The sequence below is a fragment of the Coptis chinensis genome, chromosome 8 (genome assembly GCF_015680905.1).
Source record: "Coptis chinensis isolate HL-2020 chromosome 8, ASM1568090v1, whole genome shotgun sequence".
Taxonomy (NCBI): domain Eukaryota; kingdom Viridiplantae; phylum Streptophyta; class Magnoliopsida; order Ranunculales; family Ranunculaceae; genus Coptis; species Coptis chinensis.
The window spans coordinates 24,684,679-24,703,665 of record NC_141463.1 but is presented as its reverse complement, the minus strand read 5'-3'; the positions used below and the strand labels follow the sequence as shown (position 1 = coordinate 24,703,665).

Sequence of the window (18,987 nt, the reverse complement as noted above, 5' to 3'; positions counted from 1 at the left end):
CGAAAAAATCACCGGTCCATGGCAATTGGGATCGTGACAACTGGATCTTCTGACATGGGAGAGGGAGGTTTTTCTTGGAGGAGTCGGCCTTCTTTGATTAAACGTGCATGTTTGTCAGCGAGCTTCTTGGCCACACACTTGTCGGCTTAAGCTTTGAAGCTTATCCGCAGCTGCTCCATTTCTTGAGTGTGTTGCAGAAGGAGAGCGGCAGTATTCTCAGTGTGTTGGAGGACAAAAGCTTCCCGCTGCTTGCTCAAACGGTCATTCACTCCGTCCATAAAGTCCTGGTGGTAAGCTTCGGCAGTCCTTAATTCATCTTCAGCTCGAAGTTTGGCCATGTTCGCGGCTGCGAGATCAGCTTGAAGGCGTGCACAGGTGGTCCTTAGTCCATTGGGACCACCGACCTCCTTCTCTAAAGATTCCACAGTACCCAGGGAAAAGAAGAGGTCGCGGATCATGTAGGACATGTCCAAGCTCACCTAGCAACGAAGAAGCAGTCAGAACAATGGATAAAGCAGAGAGTGGAAGGTGTGGAAAGAGGGACATACCTTCTCCCAGCCGACATAGAGGGAGGTGCGATGCTGTTCAATGGTCCTAGTATCTGCATAAGCCAGGTCGCGGGGGAGATAGGAACCATAGAACATGGCTGAGGCCACAACAGGGTTTTCCAGAGCAGAGTCCTCCACATTGACAGAACGGCCGCGCACCTTGAAGGTGGGGAGGAAAATTTCCGGAGCCGCAGACCCGGGGAGAGATCGAGCAGTTTCCTTGCCAGGGCGCTGCATCTGGGAAGAGGGGTGAGGAGCCGCGGAAAGTCTTGCGGGAGGAGAGGATCTGCTGCGCTTGTGTGGGGGCTCTTCAGACGAGAGATCCGTGGACGTAGGGGGGGGAGCTGAGGCCGGGACAGCTTGAGAGTTGGGGACTTCAGTTACTTCATCGTCAGAGTCACTGTCGAATAACTTAATCTTGGAGACATCCATGGGGGAAGGCGGGGAGTCGATAGGAGGGGAAGTTGGAGGAACATATTGATCTTCCCAGTTAGCGAGGGAGAGGAAGGAAGAGGGTGTATATCGGCAGGACTGAGAAGGAAGGTGGGCAGTGGATTTTTTGACTATCTCCGCTAGAGCACGAGCCTTGGCCTGAGACTTGGTGGTTTTGCGAGTGAAGCCGCGACTACGAGGCTTACTCTTGGGAGGATGGGACGCGGATGGTGGAGGAGGTGAAGGCCGAGGCTTTTGTTCTTTGGGGGGAGGTGGACGATAGAATGGAGCAGAGTATTTACCCAAAGTATGCAGAGCGGGGTCTGTCAGTAAGGGGGTTCCGTGGGAGGAATCTATGCCGAGAACTTCAGCTTGAGAAGAGCCCAGGTTGTGGCTTTGTTCAAAGACCGCGGACTTCACACCGGTGTAAAAGTGAGATTTCGAGTCGGTCCTCCAACCTGCGCATAATAGAGAAATAAAGATAAAGAGTGAGTCCACCGCACAATCGATATAAGAAAGAGATGTAGTAAATCGAACTCACCGCGAGGCAGGAAGGTGAGATGATTGAGAGTCACTTCAGATGGAACATCCGCAGACAAGAAATTACCGGAGACGTACAGGGGGTAATGGTGCCAAGTTTTGTCTGAGGTGGTGAGTTTGAGGACGAAAGACTATTTACCAGGACGGACACAGAAGGAGTGATATCCAACGCTCACGTCTTTGGTGCTTTTGCGTATATAGTAGTGAGAAATTATGTCGCGGAGAACTATTCGGGGCTCCTGGTGGAGGTTGTAATGGTTTGCGGCATACATGATACGCCAAAAATTGCCTATACCCTGGCGGGGGGAATGTTGAAGTGGTTACATACTTCGACATCTAGTAGAAACAGCGGTGGCAACGAGACATCTAGGTCTGGGGGGAACCAAATGGGGGAAGTAAGTCACGTCAGGCACGTGCTCAAGGAGGATGTCGTCAGGTATACCATAGCCAACCCTAATCGCTTCTAGGTTAGGTCGACGGGAGCGTGGGGGAGGCGGCGGAAGTTTGAAAGGCCGCCTAGTGGTGGAGGGGGCCACGGTGGGATCAGACGGAGGAGAAGACGCCTCCGCATATGACTGCGAGAAAGTCGGACCCTCTGATTGGGAATCCGACATGGGGAGAGAGCTAAGGAAGATGAACAATTCACGAAAAGAAATGCAAAAGAGAAGAGGAAAGATTACCAACTTGATGCGTCAACCCAACAGCAAGAGCAAGCAAGGTATATAGAGAGGAAAGGTGAGAAGAAAACAAGAAAGGGGAAAGGGTTGAATGTAAAGAGGAAAGAGAGTAGTGTAGGAAGAAAGTAGGAAGTTCAAAAATGGCGTCTGGTGAGAAAGAAGAAGAAGAGTGAGGAATAAATGAGAAGGAGAGAGGGAGCGAGTGGAACTTGATGTGTGAAGGGGGTAAAAGGGGAGCGGAAACCAAGGAGCCGTCAGTTGAACCAGAGGATGCGTGACACATGGAGGAGCGGGAAACGAGGCGATCCGAACCAAGCACGCGTGGGACACATGTGCCAATAATAAGAAACCATGAAATAGAAGCCAAGAGAAAAAGCTGGCAAAATGGGTTCTCGAGCCCATGAACATTCAGGAGGTTCGCGGACTCGAGAGGGGGCATTGTAGCGACCCTATTTATGATGGCCGACGGTCCGGCGGGTGATGGATCCAGAAAGAGGACATGCAGTGGGGTGAGAAGCATTCTATTAAGGCCGCGGACATAGGAGTCAAGTATGAAGGCTGAGAACCGAGGAGTGACAGTGTAGAGCCGCGACTTGAAGGGATAGCTGACCTGGAATTGTACCATCAGGACACGTGCCCAGCAGGAGCACGGGAAAACCCTGGGGTCGTACGAGAACCCTCCACGCGGCAATCAATGGACCGAGAGATGGAGGGACAGGTGGATGGCCTAAGAGAGAGATGAGGGATTATAAATAGAACAGGAGAGGAGGATAGGTCACAACATCAAGCAGATGTTCAAGAGAATACAACATATGAGGAAGAGACTGGAACACTTCTCTATCATTCACATTTATAGAGAAACTAATAGACTCGCTGATGCGCTAGCAGCTAACTGTCCTAATGTTAGGTTTATTGAAACTATACCTCGCTTCTTCTTAGAGGATATCAAAAAAATTGTATATGAAGATGTTAGGGGGTGTGAGTATGTAAGAATCTAACAAGATCTATTTTTTTATTAATAAAAAGGGGTAGGGACCCTATAACAACCTCGCTTACCAACAAAAAAAAAAGGATTAAAGCGTAGTTGCAACTTTTTTTAAAAAAAATTTAAGCTAGGGTTAGGTGGACCCCTACCTGCATTAATCAACCAAATTGTACATATATGATACCCGCTACATCCTCCTCAACAAGATTATATAATTCTCTATCTAGAGGAGGACCAACATGCAAAATATCAATACCATGGTCCTGCAAGATGATCAGCGACTCTTGGTCTCCCGATATACATGAGCAAAATTACAGCTTTTAAATTTGGTCGAAATTTTTAAGATGTGTGTTAACACATCAAGACAGTTCCATGGTGGATTCGCCAGTTTAGTTATTATTTGGATTGCTAGAAGTGAGTCTGTAGCCACATCTACATTCTCGAAGCCCATCTCCATCCATCTGCACGGCCCAACCTCTATAGCTTTCAGTTCCTGGAATAGAACTAACCGCTCGCCCCCACTACCAGAAAACGCTGCCAGAACTTTGCCCTTTATGTTCATGATTGCTCCACCATGTCCTGTACCCTCTCCTGTTAGTGACCCATCAGTATTCAGCTTAACTCGTTCTTGTTTTGTTTAGTCACCCAACTCGAGCCCCTGCAGAATTTCAGAATAGACGACCATTCTCTGTTGGAATTTCTGCAATCAGTAACTATACCCAAAATATGCTTGATTCCATTGATGATCTCACGAGAATACGTGCAGTCAAAGTAGAGGTGATTAGAGAACTCCCTACTTTGCTGACACAAACAACAAGAGGAGTGAGAGAGTATCTTCTTTTGCACTAACCTGTCTTGGGTGGACAAACTATTGGAGAACAGTTGCCAATAAGTAAAGGAATGCCGAGGGATTACCAGTCGGCCCCATACCAGTCTCTGCCATTTTACTTTTTCCCTTTGTCTTCTCAAAGCTTGATATGCACTGTTTGAAGTGAAGGAACCACTGTGATGAGGAAGCCACACCACTCGGTCTCTATCGAGGTGTAGATTAATTAGTGTGCGCAAGATATCTTCTCTGAGGTTGTGACACTGCAAATCTTTCACTATTATATCCCATTCTCCACTTGTCAAGAGTTCCTTCACTGTCGCATTGGGAGGTAGCTGAATTTCTGCTACTGCTTGAGCATTGTTAATTAATGGACTACTACTACACCAAATGTCATGCCAAAGCAGCGTCTTCGCCATTTGAGATAGAGTATCTAATCAACTCTCTTGCTTCTTTCCAGCACTTCAAGATGTTTCTCCATGACCATGAGTAGTCAGCTGGAATCGGCATGGTCCACAAGTATTTATTTCTCATCTGATTCTCCCAAATCCAGTTGACCCAGACACTGCTATCTTGAACAACAACCCACAATGAGCACCCTTATTCTATGTTTCCATATTCATCATGCCTAAACCACCCTCCTCCTTAGTTTTGCATATAGTGCTCAAACTTGCTTGATGCACACATCTCTTAGCTTCTGTCCCACTCCAAAGGAAAGTGGTACATATCTTCTCCACTTGTTCAAGGACCGTTAATGGCAGAATGAAAGTTCGAGCCCAATAGATGTTTGGAGAGCTCAAAACCGACATAATCAATTGTAATCTACCTACATGGGATAAAAGTTTAGTTTTCCAATCCTTGATTCTACATGTTATCTTCTCAATCAAAGGTTGACATTCTTTGATACCCAGATGATTAGAAAATAGTGGGAGGCCGAGATATCTCACTGGCGGTTTCACAAATTCCAGACCCAGTAACTGAGCCAATATTGTTGCTTCTTGATGCTCCATGGCACCCGTCATGATTGTAGTCTTTTGAGAGTTGATTTTAAAGCCAATCGCTTCACTGAAGATCTGTAAGCAATCCCTGAAAGCTACAATAGAGCTTACTTCCCCTTTGCAGAAAATAAGGACATCATCAGCGAAGGCCAAGTGCGTCAACAAAGTCCTCTTGCATTTAGAATGGTAGCACATGAGTTTTGAAGCAATACTCTCCCTGATTACAATACCCAGAATTTCCATGAAAATCACAAATAGATAAGGGGACATGGGGTCACCCTGTCTCAACCCTCTTCCTCCAGCAAAAAACCCTTCAGGAGACCCATTCACCAAGACAGAATAGAATGGTGAGCTGATACACATATGAATCAATCGGCGTATCTTCGGGGGGAATCCAAATCTCTCAAGTAAGTAGAGAATAGATTGCCAACTGACCGTATCATATGCCTTCCTAATATCTAGTTTAATAGAACATCTGGGAGTACCATGTATTCTATTATACCCTCTCAACACTTCATGCGCCATGAGTATGTTGTCTTGTATAGATCTACCTAGTATGAAAGCAGACTGGTTCTCATGAACAAGGTCAGAAATCACCAGTTGCATTCTAGTAGTGATTACTTTGGAAACACACTTGTATATCGTGTTGCACAGTGCTATGGGTCGAAAATCTTCCACTTTTGAAGGATTGCTCACCTTTGGAATGGGCACAGGAAAGTTGCATTTATACCCCGCGACATCTTGAAGTTACTGAAAACATTTTGGACTGCATTTATGACATCGTCTCCCATTGTTTCCCAGCACTGTTTGAAGAAGAATGGATTAAACCCATCTGGTCCAGGCACTTTGTTATTCTCCATATAAAAAATTACCTTTCTTATCTTTGCACCCGTTACCTCGGCATCTAGAACATCACACAAAGTCGCTTCAATAGTATTCCAAACTTTCAAGTCCATGAAGAACTCTCTTTCCCTAAATGGTGATCTTTGCGATTGCCCAACATCCCGGTGAAGTAATCAACAATGATCCTGCCGCCACTTACGCCGTCCATGGATTTGTCTCCCCATTTTCATTGACAATAGTCCATATACCTTTCTTAGCTATTTTTTCCTTTAATGAATTGAAAAAATAGCTTGTGCATCCTAATAAGCCATCTATCATCCATTTTTCCTCGATTGGTCCATATCTATCGCTTTATGCTCTTGCAAGATTGATATATTTCTGCATGGCCTCCCTTTCTGCCTCTCCTAACATGGCATCATCAGACTTGTTTTGGAGCAAAATTTGAGCATCTTGAAGGTTCTACCTTGCTACATTTACTCTCTCATGTAAGTTGGAGAAGTTTCTCCGTGCCCATGGTCGAATCCTTTCCTTTAGTATCTTGAGTTTCTGCATCAAGTTGTACATCGGATTATTAAAGATTTATGTTGCCCAGACTTCCTCTAGCATAGTCTTAAACTCTGTCTGATAAACCCAAAAATTGCGAAATCTTAAAGGAGTGGGTTTTTTGGAGAAGTCGTTCCAAGTTAGGGTGTGTTTGGAAGTTTTCCTGTGGAATTGGAATTGAAAATATAATTCCAAGACTTACAATTTCAAGTAGTTAAAATTCCTTAAATTGGAATTCCTATGTTTGGTTGCACAACGGAATTCATTTCCAAATTCCACATAATATCAAATCAACTGTTTGGCCACTCAAAATTTCCAAACCAAAGTTGATATTCAAAAAAAAAATGTACTCTAAACCAACAGGTCTACAGACCAAATTTATTATAAACTTTATTTTTGAATGTTTAAACCTCCTCTTAAAAGTAGTATTCTAAACATTGAGATGCATCATCAACCATTCTTTCTTAAAATCATCCGGAAGCCCATAAAAGACGTGTTCCTTAGTCTTATCAGTTGCAAGCAAATCAACAATTCGTAGTGTTAGAGAACGATCAAAATCTAGAACTTTATTAACTTCTTGGCATAACTTGTTCACATCAACAGTGGGAAGACATGCACGTGAATTGGTCTCTACCATAAACTTCAATGTATCAGTCATGGAAGTCATAACTGCGGCAATGGCATCACCTGTGCGAACCTTTTTATTTGCAGATTGTTTCTCATCCGAACCTCTTTTCAATTGCTTGTCACTTCCTTCATTTTCGCCATTAATGTCCTCATGGCCATCATTCTCATTGCTGCCATTGTTTTCAACTTCTTCTCTTGCTTTATTAAGTTCTCCTCCTGTGTTAGTGATAAGAGCCCAAAACTGTAGTTTAACCTTGTAACAGTCAGACTATTAGACCAATTATGTGAGTAATAATTAAGAGTTAACACTGATTACGTGTTTTTATGCATTTCAGGCTTCAAAGTCCATTATGTACAGAAATGTGCCACTTTAGCGAGATAAAGGAGCAAAGGTCGGTTACTAAGGAGTTCCGTGATTAAAGTCCAAGATTCGAGAAGACAAACCTTTCTAAAGCCCGGTCAAAAGTTGAAAAGTCGACGCTGGGCGTAAATGAAAGACACAAAGTCGTGAGAACTTCCGGAGGCCGTATCTTTGGACTCAGACCTCGGAATAGGGCCTACCTTATGTCAAAACGAACGGCTCGGAAAGAGATTTCCAATGGTCCAAGCCTTGACCCAATCAGAGGAGCAAAAGTGGACGAAAAGTCTGCTGAAGACAACTGCAGCTGAAGAGGCCTTTCTGGACTGAAAGAATTGGGTTTTGGGCCTGATTCTCTGGCCCAAAACATGGCTCCAAGCCCATGCACGATTTTTGGATCTGAAAGTATAAAAACCAAAGCTTAGCTCTTTGTTAATGGTAGAAAGTTGGTAGAAAATTAGGGGTAGATAATTAGGTTAGAAAATAAATGTAGCTTAGTATAGAAAGTAGCCATTAGAATAGCTTCCAGATCTAGATTGATTGTTTTTAATTAAGTTTAGTTTCAAATCCAATTCTGGTTTTAGATTAAACTCCAGAATCAATTGTTCTTAATTAGTTTGATAAATAAAATAGCTATTTGTCAATTTCGATTCTTGTCATTTACATTTGTGTTAGATCTGATTTCATTTATTACTTGTATTCAATTCTTAGTTATTAATTAGATTTTAATTATTGTTTAATTTAGATTAGTAAATTTCAATTCTTTATATTATGTTTAGTTTTAATTTAATCCGAAATGATTGCGTAATGATTCTCGGCTAAACCTCCATTAGAGGGGGTTGAGAAGCCTTGATGAAAGCTTGATTCCGATTATCGTAGAGTCGTCGTAATTTCCTTTCAACTCTAGAAACAATTAGTTCACCATGAGAATGGGTTTAGTCGTTCACATGCTAGTTATGAATTGGTAGGAATACCATGTGTAATTAGGGATTAGGAAGAACCAATTGTTCTGCGAAGCAGTTCAATTCGGATTACGACGATTAAATTCGATTAATAGGATTAAGTCGAGTTAAGGTGGAATCAATCCCCCTCTAACTCCTTATCATAGATAAACGTAGCATTCCCATAGTTGTTCTAATAATCGACTAGTTGCATCTTGTGGGTAGTTGCATCGTAGTCTAGTTGCCTTTTCGTAAATCTCTCATTAGACCTTGAGTAGAGTAATTATACTAGGAAACATAACGTGCGGAAGGACTAGGAGTGGAACGAACTTCCTACTCAACTATGTTCAATAGAATTGAGAGTAGAACAAATCTTTGATAAGCAATATAGGCACGTAAGAGTAGTTTTAGTTTACTTACGTTTTGAGTTCATCGTTCATTTCGTAGGTAAACTATCAATTTTTACATTTATCAAATGGCGCCGCTGCCATCTTAGTTTCACTTTCGCATTGTTTTCGTAGTGTAAGTACTTTTCTTAAAGTCCCATTTCACCCACCCACCCCCTGGTTTGATTCATCTTTGTGGTTTTCGATTCAGCGTTGAAAAGTTAGGAAAAAACTACACCGAAGCGATCCAGGCCTATCTGGCGCCTTTTACCATAAACTGGAACACCGAGCGACCAGCCCTATGTGGGGCGACGCGCTATGATGAGACCAGCGCCTTTGCTAATTTTTCCGGAATTCTACAGTTTTGACTCGAACTTTGATTTTTCAAGTTTTTCAGTGTTCTAACTTGTTATAAACACTGAACCCGCGTAAGCAAGACGCTATTCATAAGCGAAGCAAGGACGCAATCAGGTATTCCTTTCTTCCACACCTCGCATCTCCTGTTAGAGGTTTATACTAGTATATCAGAATTGTTTGGAGTGTTGATGTGTTTAGCTAAGTTTGGTCTTAGCCTTGTATGAGGTTAAGGTCTGGCCGAACAAAAACACCGAACGTAATTGCACAACAACGTCAACAAACAAGTCTATCTAGTATACCACCCACTACACCTCTAGCTAATATTTCACACACACACCACCGATATAATGATCGAAGAAAGAGAGACTCCTCTCTCCTCGACTTCTACAAAGCCTTGGCGATAGCCCCAAATCTTGCATCGTTCTAGCAGACCCTGTGGGGATTTCGAATCCCCCAAATATTTTTAATTTGTTACCCGTTTTTCATGGATTAGACCATGAAAAACCTTATCAGCACATGCGTAGGATTGAACAAGTCCTAACAACATTCCACCATCCTACGGTTGGTGTGGAACAAATTAAACTAAGGGTATTCCCTTTCACCTTAGCCCGATAAAGGCGTCTTGTTAGCGCCCAAGCCTAATTACGTGGACTCGTGGGCTAAACTTGTTGACTATTTATGGAACATTTTTACCCACCCCTAAAGACGGATGAGATGCTTTCCAAGATTCATTTCTTTCGACAAAATCCTCATGAAACATTTTCAGAGGCTTGGAATCGTTTCACCGATCTCCTTATAGAGTGTCCACATCATAACTTAGCAAAGACACGTTAGTTAGGTGCCTTTTTCAAAGGACTTCTACACCACCATAAAGAAGTCCTAGACATAATGAATGGGGTAGTTTCTTAAGCAAAGGAGCCTCGGAGGCTTATAAATTTTTAGAGGATCAAACTAAAGCGAAATAACAACTGGGGGTAGTGACGATTACTCCATTTCCTCCGCTTAGTTCTTCTTCAATAGTTAAGGCTACCAAGTATGTTTGAGGTTAAATCAGATCTCGAGCTTAAAACTCTAATTGAATCCCTCACAAAAAGGTAGAGGCCATTTTACGTACAACAAAAGCCTATCCCGTCATGAGCGTAAATTCAAATCCATGTAGTTTCTGTTGGAGCCCCGAAAGCATCCGACTCCAATCGTCGCCCTATTGCCTATGAACGGGCTTGTTCCATTAATAGTGAACCTAAGCCCCTTGGAGACAAAATCCCAACTTCGGTTGGAGAAATAACCAACACGTCACACCTCCGTGGTACAATAATCAATATGTTAGGCCAACACAAAATTTTAACCAAGCTCCACCCACGACAAGGGCGTGGTCGAGGGGTAATTTTAATAATTATAACAACCAAGTGCAACCTCGACAAGGTCAAGCACAAAGTCAAGGTAGTTATAATAATTATAATGCTAATAGAGGTATCGTTAGGTAAATAATAATTATCAAAATCCACCCATAAATAATTCGCGAAATAGTTCCAAATCCACCACCCCGCGGACTACTACACCCACACAACCGGATCGTCTTGACACCTTCATACAAGTGAGCCAAAAAACTTTTCCAAACCATGGCTCAATCTAACGGCAATTTCTACAATCCGTTACTAATTTAACCCACCAGTTGGCTCAAGATAAAGCCCAACCCAAAGGTGTGTTTCCAAGTCACGAAATACCTAATCCTAAAACAACAAACTTAGCCTTTGAAGTAACCGATAATACTAGTAATGAATATGAAAATATAGGTGAGCTAAATGCCATCACCACTCTCCGTTCTGGCAGAGTGGTTGATAACAAAGTAACTATGCCTATAGTTACCCCACCAGTTGCCCCTACACCTGCTATTTTACAAGATACCGAAATAGAAACTGAAGAGCCTACCACTGTAGAGGTACCCGATTCATAACACAACCTAAGAAACGAGGAAGCCCGCGTTTAAACATCCGTGTGATACCATTGCTAAATATAGACAGAAACCACCGTTTACACAAAAAGTAGCCATGTTAACTAGGGATACTAATTATGAGGAGATTAGGGACGTTTTCAAGAATCTAACTATAAACCTTCCCTTCCTCGAAGCTATTAAAAAGCTACCACACCATGCTAAGTTTCTTAAGGAGTTGTGTACTACTAGGCGTAAGACCAATATACCAAAAGACGCCTTTTTAACAAAACAATTCCCAACTCTATCTGAACATAATGGAATTGTTAAGTACAAGGACCCTGGTCGTCCTACTGTACAATGCACCTTAGGAGATTCCTATACGACGACCACGTTATTAGACACGGGGGCTAGTGTTAACTTACTCCCGTTTTATTTGTATAGACAAATAGGTCTAGGCGAGATGCAACCCACTAAAATGGCGTTGCAATTAGTCGATCGGTTTATTAAGTATCCTAAGGGTGTCGTCGAAAATGTTCGGTAAAAGTTCAGGGATTTTTACTATCAGGCTGATTTTGTCATCATCATCGATATCGAAGTCGATTAGCGACTCTGTCCCGATAATTTTAGAGGCGTCATTTCACGGCAACGCCAATGCGCTCATTAATTGCCGCGATGGTTCAATGTCTTTTGGCCATCTTTACGTTGAAGTCAATGTTTTAAAACAAAGACACGGTTACCCGATTCGATCTATGGATGGAGAGGTTAGCATGATCGAGAGCTTTGCTCGAGATTATTTCAACAACACGTTCCACGATAATCATATGCCCAAATTTCTTTCCTTTGGAAGTTCGGACTCAACATTTCCATCCCTTCACTAGTCGATACACATATTACGGATGAGGAGGATGAGATAGATGACTTTCTCAAAGATGTAGAGGACTATCATAGTAACGAGGATATGACCAATCTAGATGAGCAATTCGATGAGTTTCTTAGAGCGGTGATAATTCACCCTATCAAGAACTACTTTCCACAACATCCACCTCGACTTCCCTCCTTCCACCCCTTTCAAAGGAATCTCGAAGTTTGCACTTTCGAGCCTTTAGTTTCTTCTGTGCTTCATAATTTTTTGAATCCACCTAGTAAACAAATACTTCAGAAGACAAAAGCGGTTGACACCTTCATTTTCAGACTGGAGACATTCCCTACCTACACTATGAATGAGTTTTGTGCTAAACCCACATCCTCATTTTTTTCATGTTTTCCTTCTACAACTTACCCATATCGACCATATTCTCCACAACCATTCACTCTTCTACACTTATTCACTAGGACACCCTCTCGTTCAAAAATGAAAAAAAAGGTGCATGCTAGGTTAAGTAATAGGGTTATCCGACTTCGCTTTCATTTTACTAGGTTGCGTCATAGGAAATCTTGGTGCTTGATTGTGTTTGAATATGTTTTCTGTAATATTTATTTATGGAATGATCCACAACTATTTTGGTTGTTGATATATGATAAACTGCATGTTCATACATATGTTTAGATAAAGTCTCGAGTATCTGACTATAAACGACTCAACTTTTGTGTTTGGTGCATTTCCTTTCATTTCCATATATTGGCGAGTGCACCATTAAGGTAACCGGGCCCTCCCTACGAGTGTGTGGCTGTAAGTACCGGATCCTAAATCCACGTTTAACATAATTCACGTTTTCCACTCTTGCATGTTTTTCTTGGATTTTTGAGTCATGTTTCTCTATGGGGTGAATTATGTCTTTCTTGCTCATTGTTTTTCCTTAAAAAAGTAAAAAAATATTAAATAATAAACATAGTAAAGTAGGAAGTCTCGGGAATCTGACTTTAAAAGACCCACTGCTAAAAACAAATTTTCTAAGCTTCGTTGTAAAAAATTTGTTTGGGGGTGGGGTGTTCGTGTTTCCGTCCTATAATGTTTATGTCCCATTACAGTTGCCTAGGCCGTTTAATTGTATTACGATCCGGGTTGACATAATCCATGAATTTAGAGTTCAATTGTTCGCATAACGTACGTCATGCACGCACTTCAAGGCGTTTTCCACTATCTTATATGTCATCCACGGTCGGAATAGAGTGTTTTATGGATCATTAGATTGGAAATTCTCTCCTGATCATTTCCATATCTCATTCACGAAAATCGGACTGGTAACGAAGTGGCAATTTTGATTTGAAGTTTCGCGAAAAAATCGAAAAATTCACAAATTTCGATTTGGGGCCCAACCCAACCACCAGCGCCTGAGCGGCGACTCTTTCTTTACCTTAGCCCAACAGTCGCGATCATCTTCTCAAAACCACCATTAACGCCACCAAAGCTCCAAAAACCTAAAACAAAATAAAATTAAAAAGAAAACGAAATTTACCCACGCCCACAATCCAAGACCCAACCCAAATCTACTCCAACCGCACCGCCAACAACCTCCACCAATTTACATCAACAAAAACCACAAGAAATCAAAATAAAATAAAAAATTTTGGTGCTGCCGCGCCACCACACCACCACCACCATCGTTCTTTTTAGTGAGGTGTCCCTCATTGCTTCCCCCTACCTTCTACAAACCTCAAACCGTATTCAAACTTCCAATGGCTCAACAACGCCGAATTTTACCAGAGCAAGCTTTTACTGGCGACCACTTCGCGCCGTTTTACGGTGACGAAATGATCAGTCAAGACTGGAATAGCTTGTGGTACTCGACTGAAGCCTATTACCACGAAGACTTAGTCCGACGGTTCTACAATACGAGGGAGTTAGAAGGGACTAGGATTTTTGTTGTGGTGGCGAAGAGGGGAAGGAAGTGACTACTGGGTTGTTGGCGGAGATTCTAGGCATTCCGCCTAGAATCCATCTGGATGTCACGTTGCAGGAGTCCCAATATAATGGGGTAGAGCCATTGATGAGCGTGGATAAGATTCTGAGAGGGAACTACAATCGCGAGATCGCATTGTGTTCGCCGAACATCCCCTTAGAACCAAACCACCGGGCGCAGCTTCGGTGGATTGGTCGAACGATCTGGGGAAGGAGAAGTGCGGCGACATCGGTCCGAATCTGCCTCCACATTTTATGGATACTCCAGAGCGAAGTACGAAGTTCGTATCTTGGAGTTTTGCTTAGCATGATTAGGGGAGCAGGGGAAGTCATTTGCACCTCTCCATGTGTTGATAACCAAGATCATCTTTGAAGTTGAGAAGCGGCATTTCAGCGTTTGATAGGTCTTACATCACCCTACACCGAAATCCTCGCATCTATAAGGAGTGTATCCAACGAGTTTGGAGGTTACCTGAGGATAGGGTAGAGGACGAGGAGTATGATGACAATGAGAATGTCGAGGAGGATGGGGGAAACGAGAATGCCTCAGAGGATGAGGAGGACTTGACTTGTTTTGATGCGGATGCCTTGGAGAGGTGCTGGTCAGACGCAGAACGCATGGCTGTGATTCATCGTGGCATGCGTTCGCTCAACACTATCTGCGAAGACCTCCGGACTCGACAGGCAACTATCCATCATAACTTTGAAATCCGATCCCAACGAGAGGACGAGCGGTGGGAACAGATGAGGGCCGAGCTAGAAGCCCAGCGCCAATTCCGGGCTGACATGCTTGCACGATTCCCACCTCACGGGGATTCTCCTTCTGAGGACACACCATCGAGGCACGAGCGTCGTCGCCGAAGGACGGATGGTGCTGGCCCATCGGGAGCTCAGGATCCATCTCCTGAGCGTGTGCCCTCCACTACCAGTACAGGAGTGATTAGGGATAGTATCGTTTGATTTTCTATGTTTATTTGTAGTTTCATTATTGTCATTTATTTTAATGTAAGTTTTATTTCCGTAATTTGAATTTTGTAGCGAAATGTACTTTGAATGAAAATTTTAATATAATGTGGTTATTTTCATTATGCGTGGTTGTTTAATATTGATCCCACCTTCCCAAATTGTTTGGGGGTGGTTTTATCTATTCCAGCATGATTTTTATATGACCCTCGTGTTAGAATTTATTGCGGAGTCAAGGTGAAGATATGGCCGTTTAGGCATATATATGAATAAGTATCATGGTAGGATGAAATCTCGATAAAATTGGTAGATTCTATCCTAAATTCAACCTAAAAGATACTAGGTTTGTTTTAGAATCAAGAAAATGAGTTGTTTACGTTTTCGGGTTTGGAAATTTTGGTATTTCCGGAAACTGCCGTAAAAACTTTTTGGCAACTTTCGGATCCGTTTTAGCAACTTAAAACCTATATAAACTTCATACATTCTACACTCACAACTCACAATACACCTAACCTCCATCACTCACCCTTCACTCCCACGAATCTCACGTTTCATCTCATTTTCCGAGTTTCAGCAACTCCGAGCGCACTCGCGCCCTACAGGAGCGCACTTGCGCTCTGCAATTTTTTCAGTTTTTGTCAGAGCGCACTCGCGTCCAAGGTGAGCACGATCCGCGCTCAAACGCTGGATTTCCAATACTTCAGAGCGCACTCGCGCCCTGCCTTCCGTGGACCAGAAAAATTTCCGTTTTCTGCGGGTAGTTTCCGGATCATTCGCAGCTATTCCAAAGCGTAATTTTGAGATGACATCTCCAACATTGATACCAGAACAGTCTTTCGAAGATTTGTTCCAAAGCACTACTTATGGTGCTTGGTTTCGCGAGGCGATCACATATGCTGGCTGGGAGCCGCTTATGGTAAGCCCTGATGCACTTTATTCTCCAACACTAGCATCTTATTTTTATGATAACTGCATTTTCTTTGAAAGACCAGATGGAGAACAAGTGTTCTCCATCAACATTGATAATGAACCAATGGAAATTACGGGGTTCTTGCTAGCATTTGTTCTTGGACTTGCTGCATTTGAAATACAAGACCCATGGTGTTATTGGGTAGATAATATGTATGTCTACACTTTACGAAGTTTTGCATGAGTTGTATGGCGGGCATTTTCGCGATCGAGGACCAAGGGGAATAGAGCGTCGCTTTGGTAGCTTTGTCCATGAACATAGGAACTGTTATGTTTTGGATCATGCTAAACATTTTAGGGAATGGTGTTTTTCTTCTGTGAATGATGCCACTTGCAGCGTTTTCCTTGCTTTAGCCACGGGACATATGTGTCATGACCTTCCACGAACCTTGATGTCTAGTTTAGCTCGATCCCATAGCATGAGGCATAAGTACCTTCTTATGCCTGTTCTGATTTCCCGTATTATGCTATGTTTCTTTCCTGTTTTTTGTTCACGTTTCACGGATTGGATTACGGTCGACACTGTACGACCCACCAATAGTATTATTCGATCTTTCCGTGCAATAATAGATGATAAATGGCGGGAAGCCTGGCAAATTATCATGGCATGGCAGGACGCAAAGGAACCTCACTTCTTTATGGAAGAAGAGGATGAGGAAGATGATGAGTAATGCGGGAGATAAGGTAAGTTTTCATTCTAGTTAGTGTCTGCTTATGTCCCAAGCAATTTTATTCTTGTTAACCCCATAATGGGTAGAACTCGTATAGAGTTGCGTCTGTTTGTGTTCCTATATTAGTACGTTCTAACTTTGTTTTGCAGATGTTCCTGAATTCCACGCGCTTCAATAGTATTTTTCCTACCCTCTTTATTTAAATGCTTTGAGGACAAAGCATACTTCTTGTTTGGGGGGGGGCATAGAAACACGTGTAATTAAGGCATCTGTTAGGATATAGATATGAATTTGTTTCTAGTTAAAATTTCAAAAATTCAAAAATATAAATAAATAAGTTATGCTATACACTTAGGAATAGTGGTATTGTTTTCTTTCTCTATGCTCTTAACAATCTAGAAATCTCACATAGCTTTTGCATCAGAATAATTTTTAGAAACTTAGGTTAATATGTAGGTAATAATCTTTGCATCTATCTATAAATATATTACATGAGTATCGATGATTGTTAAGGTAATAATCTTTGCATCTATCTATAAATATATTACATGAGTATCGATGATTGTTAGCAGTAAGTTTCTGAAATCTAGGCTAGAGTACTTATTCTACAAATCCTGTGAGAATATAGCCTAAAAGCCTTATATGATGAAATGAAACATTTGAGAAATGACATAAGGGAGAAGTAAAATCGGATAGAGAAATCACACGTCCACTTGCTTGATCACTATGCCATATCCTAAAGCGAGAATTTAGGCCCTCTTTGGATCGATATAGCCAGAAATTCAAACCTATGAATTATTTTTAAGCTAGTTAAGCCCCTCTGAGCCTTTCTTTAGCCTTTCATAAACCACAAATCTTTACCCTGTTACAAAACAAAACAAAATATAAAAAAAAAATCAACCTACCCAATTTAGATAAGTCCGAGAATAGAATGAGGAAGAAAGAAGAAAGAAAAACACATTGTAAACAAAAAGTTAGTTAATTGCTTGAGAAAATAAAGAAAAGAAGTTTCCATCCAAAGAAAAGAAAAATATAAATATAAATAAAATAAAAACTCCAAAAATAAAATAAAAGGGAGTCAAAAGCCAAAGAAAAGAAAAAAAGAAAAAGAAAAAAAAAAAGAAAAAAAAAAAAAAATATATATATATATATATATATATATATATATATATATATATATATATATATATATATATATATATGGCTAAGGATGGAAACAAAGTATAGAAGCAAAAGAAAATAACAAGGTTTTCTCTAAGTTACATAATATGAAGACTCTATTATCTCAGACTTGTTTTTTTTTGAATATCCATTTCCTTCCTTCTTAAACCATCTCCTAATCCCCGCAACACCTAATAAAGACCTCTAGCTCAATTAGGAATAGGTTAGTGTGATAGTAAGTGGCAAATGTGTTTGATCGACTCCGGCTTCCTTGTTGTCATTGAGATTGTAAGGTAAAGTGTGCCCACTGCACACTGGAGTAGTAAAACTTGAGTGGAAAAATCAGAGTGTTGTATCTTGACTATTATTGTGAGAACCTACTTAAGGACGCTATTCCGAGTTTCAGAAACGAACCTGCTAGACATTTCATAGTATTACTCATTATATATATGTTTATTGTAGATGATTGATTATTATGCATATATTAGCTTAGGGTTCGACTTGATTACTCTATATGCATTGCTAGTGAGAGGTATAGTGAATTTAGAGCATGAATAAGGAAACAATAGTTTTATTTCCTAGTCGTTATAGTATAGATGAAGTTTATGAGTACCTTCACTGGAAAACTCTCACGAGGCTATAACTCGTCCACTAGGGAATTCCTAGTGGTTTAAGGTCTTGTTCCATATGGTCAATGCAATCTCACTCAGCGAAACGAGAGTAGATAGAACTCCATTTTTTGGTTACTTATTCTAATTTCTCATCTTTGCTTGAGGACAAGCAAAATGCTGTTTGGGGGTGGTTTGATAAGAGCCAAAAACTGTAGTTTTAAACCAGAATGTGATCGGACTATTAGACCAATTATGTGAGTAATAATTAAGAGTTAACACTGATTACGTGTTTTTATGCATTTCAGGCTTCAAAGTCCATTATGTGCAGAAATGTGCCACTTTAGCGAGATAAAGGAGCAAGGGTCGGTTACTAAGGAGTTCCGTGATTAAAGGCTAAGATTCGAGAAGACAAAGCCTTTCTAAAAAGCCAAAAGCCGAAAAGTCGACGGGCGTAAACTTGACACACAAAGTCGTGAGAACTTTCGAAGGCCATATCTTTGGACTCAGACCTCAGAATGGGGCATACCTTATGTCAAAACGACTGGCTCGGAAAGAGCTTTCCAATGGTCCAAGCCTTGACCCAATCAGAGGAGCAAAAGTGGACAAAAAGTCTGCTGCAGCCAACTGCAGCTGAAGAGGCCTTTTTGGACTGAAAGAATTGGGTTTTGGGCCTGATTCTCTGGCCCAAAACATGGCTCCAAGCCCATGCACGATTTTTGGATCTGAAAGTATAAAAACCAAAGCTTAGCTATTTGTTAATAGTAGAAAGTTGGTAGAAA

General features: G+C 41.5%; 1 pseudogene; it reads right to left on the bottom strand.

Annotated features, from left to right (window-relative positions):
- Window positions 1-9,785: 9,785 nt before the first annotated feature.
- LOC147480711 (small nucleolar RNA R71) lies at window positions 9,786-9,879 on the bottom strand (annotated as a pseudogene).
- Between the last annotated feature and the right edge of the window lie 9,108 nt (window positions 9,880-18,987).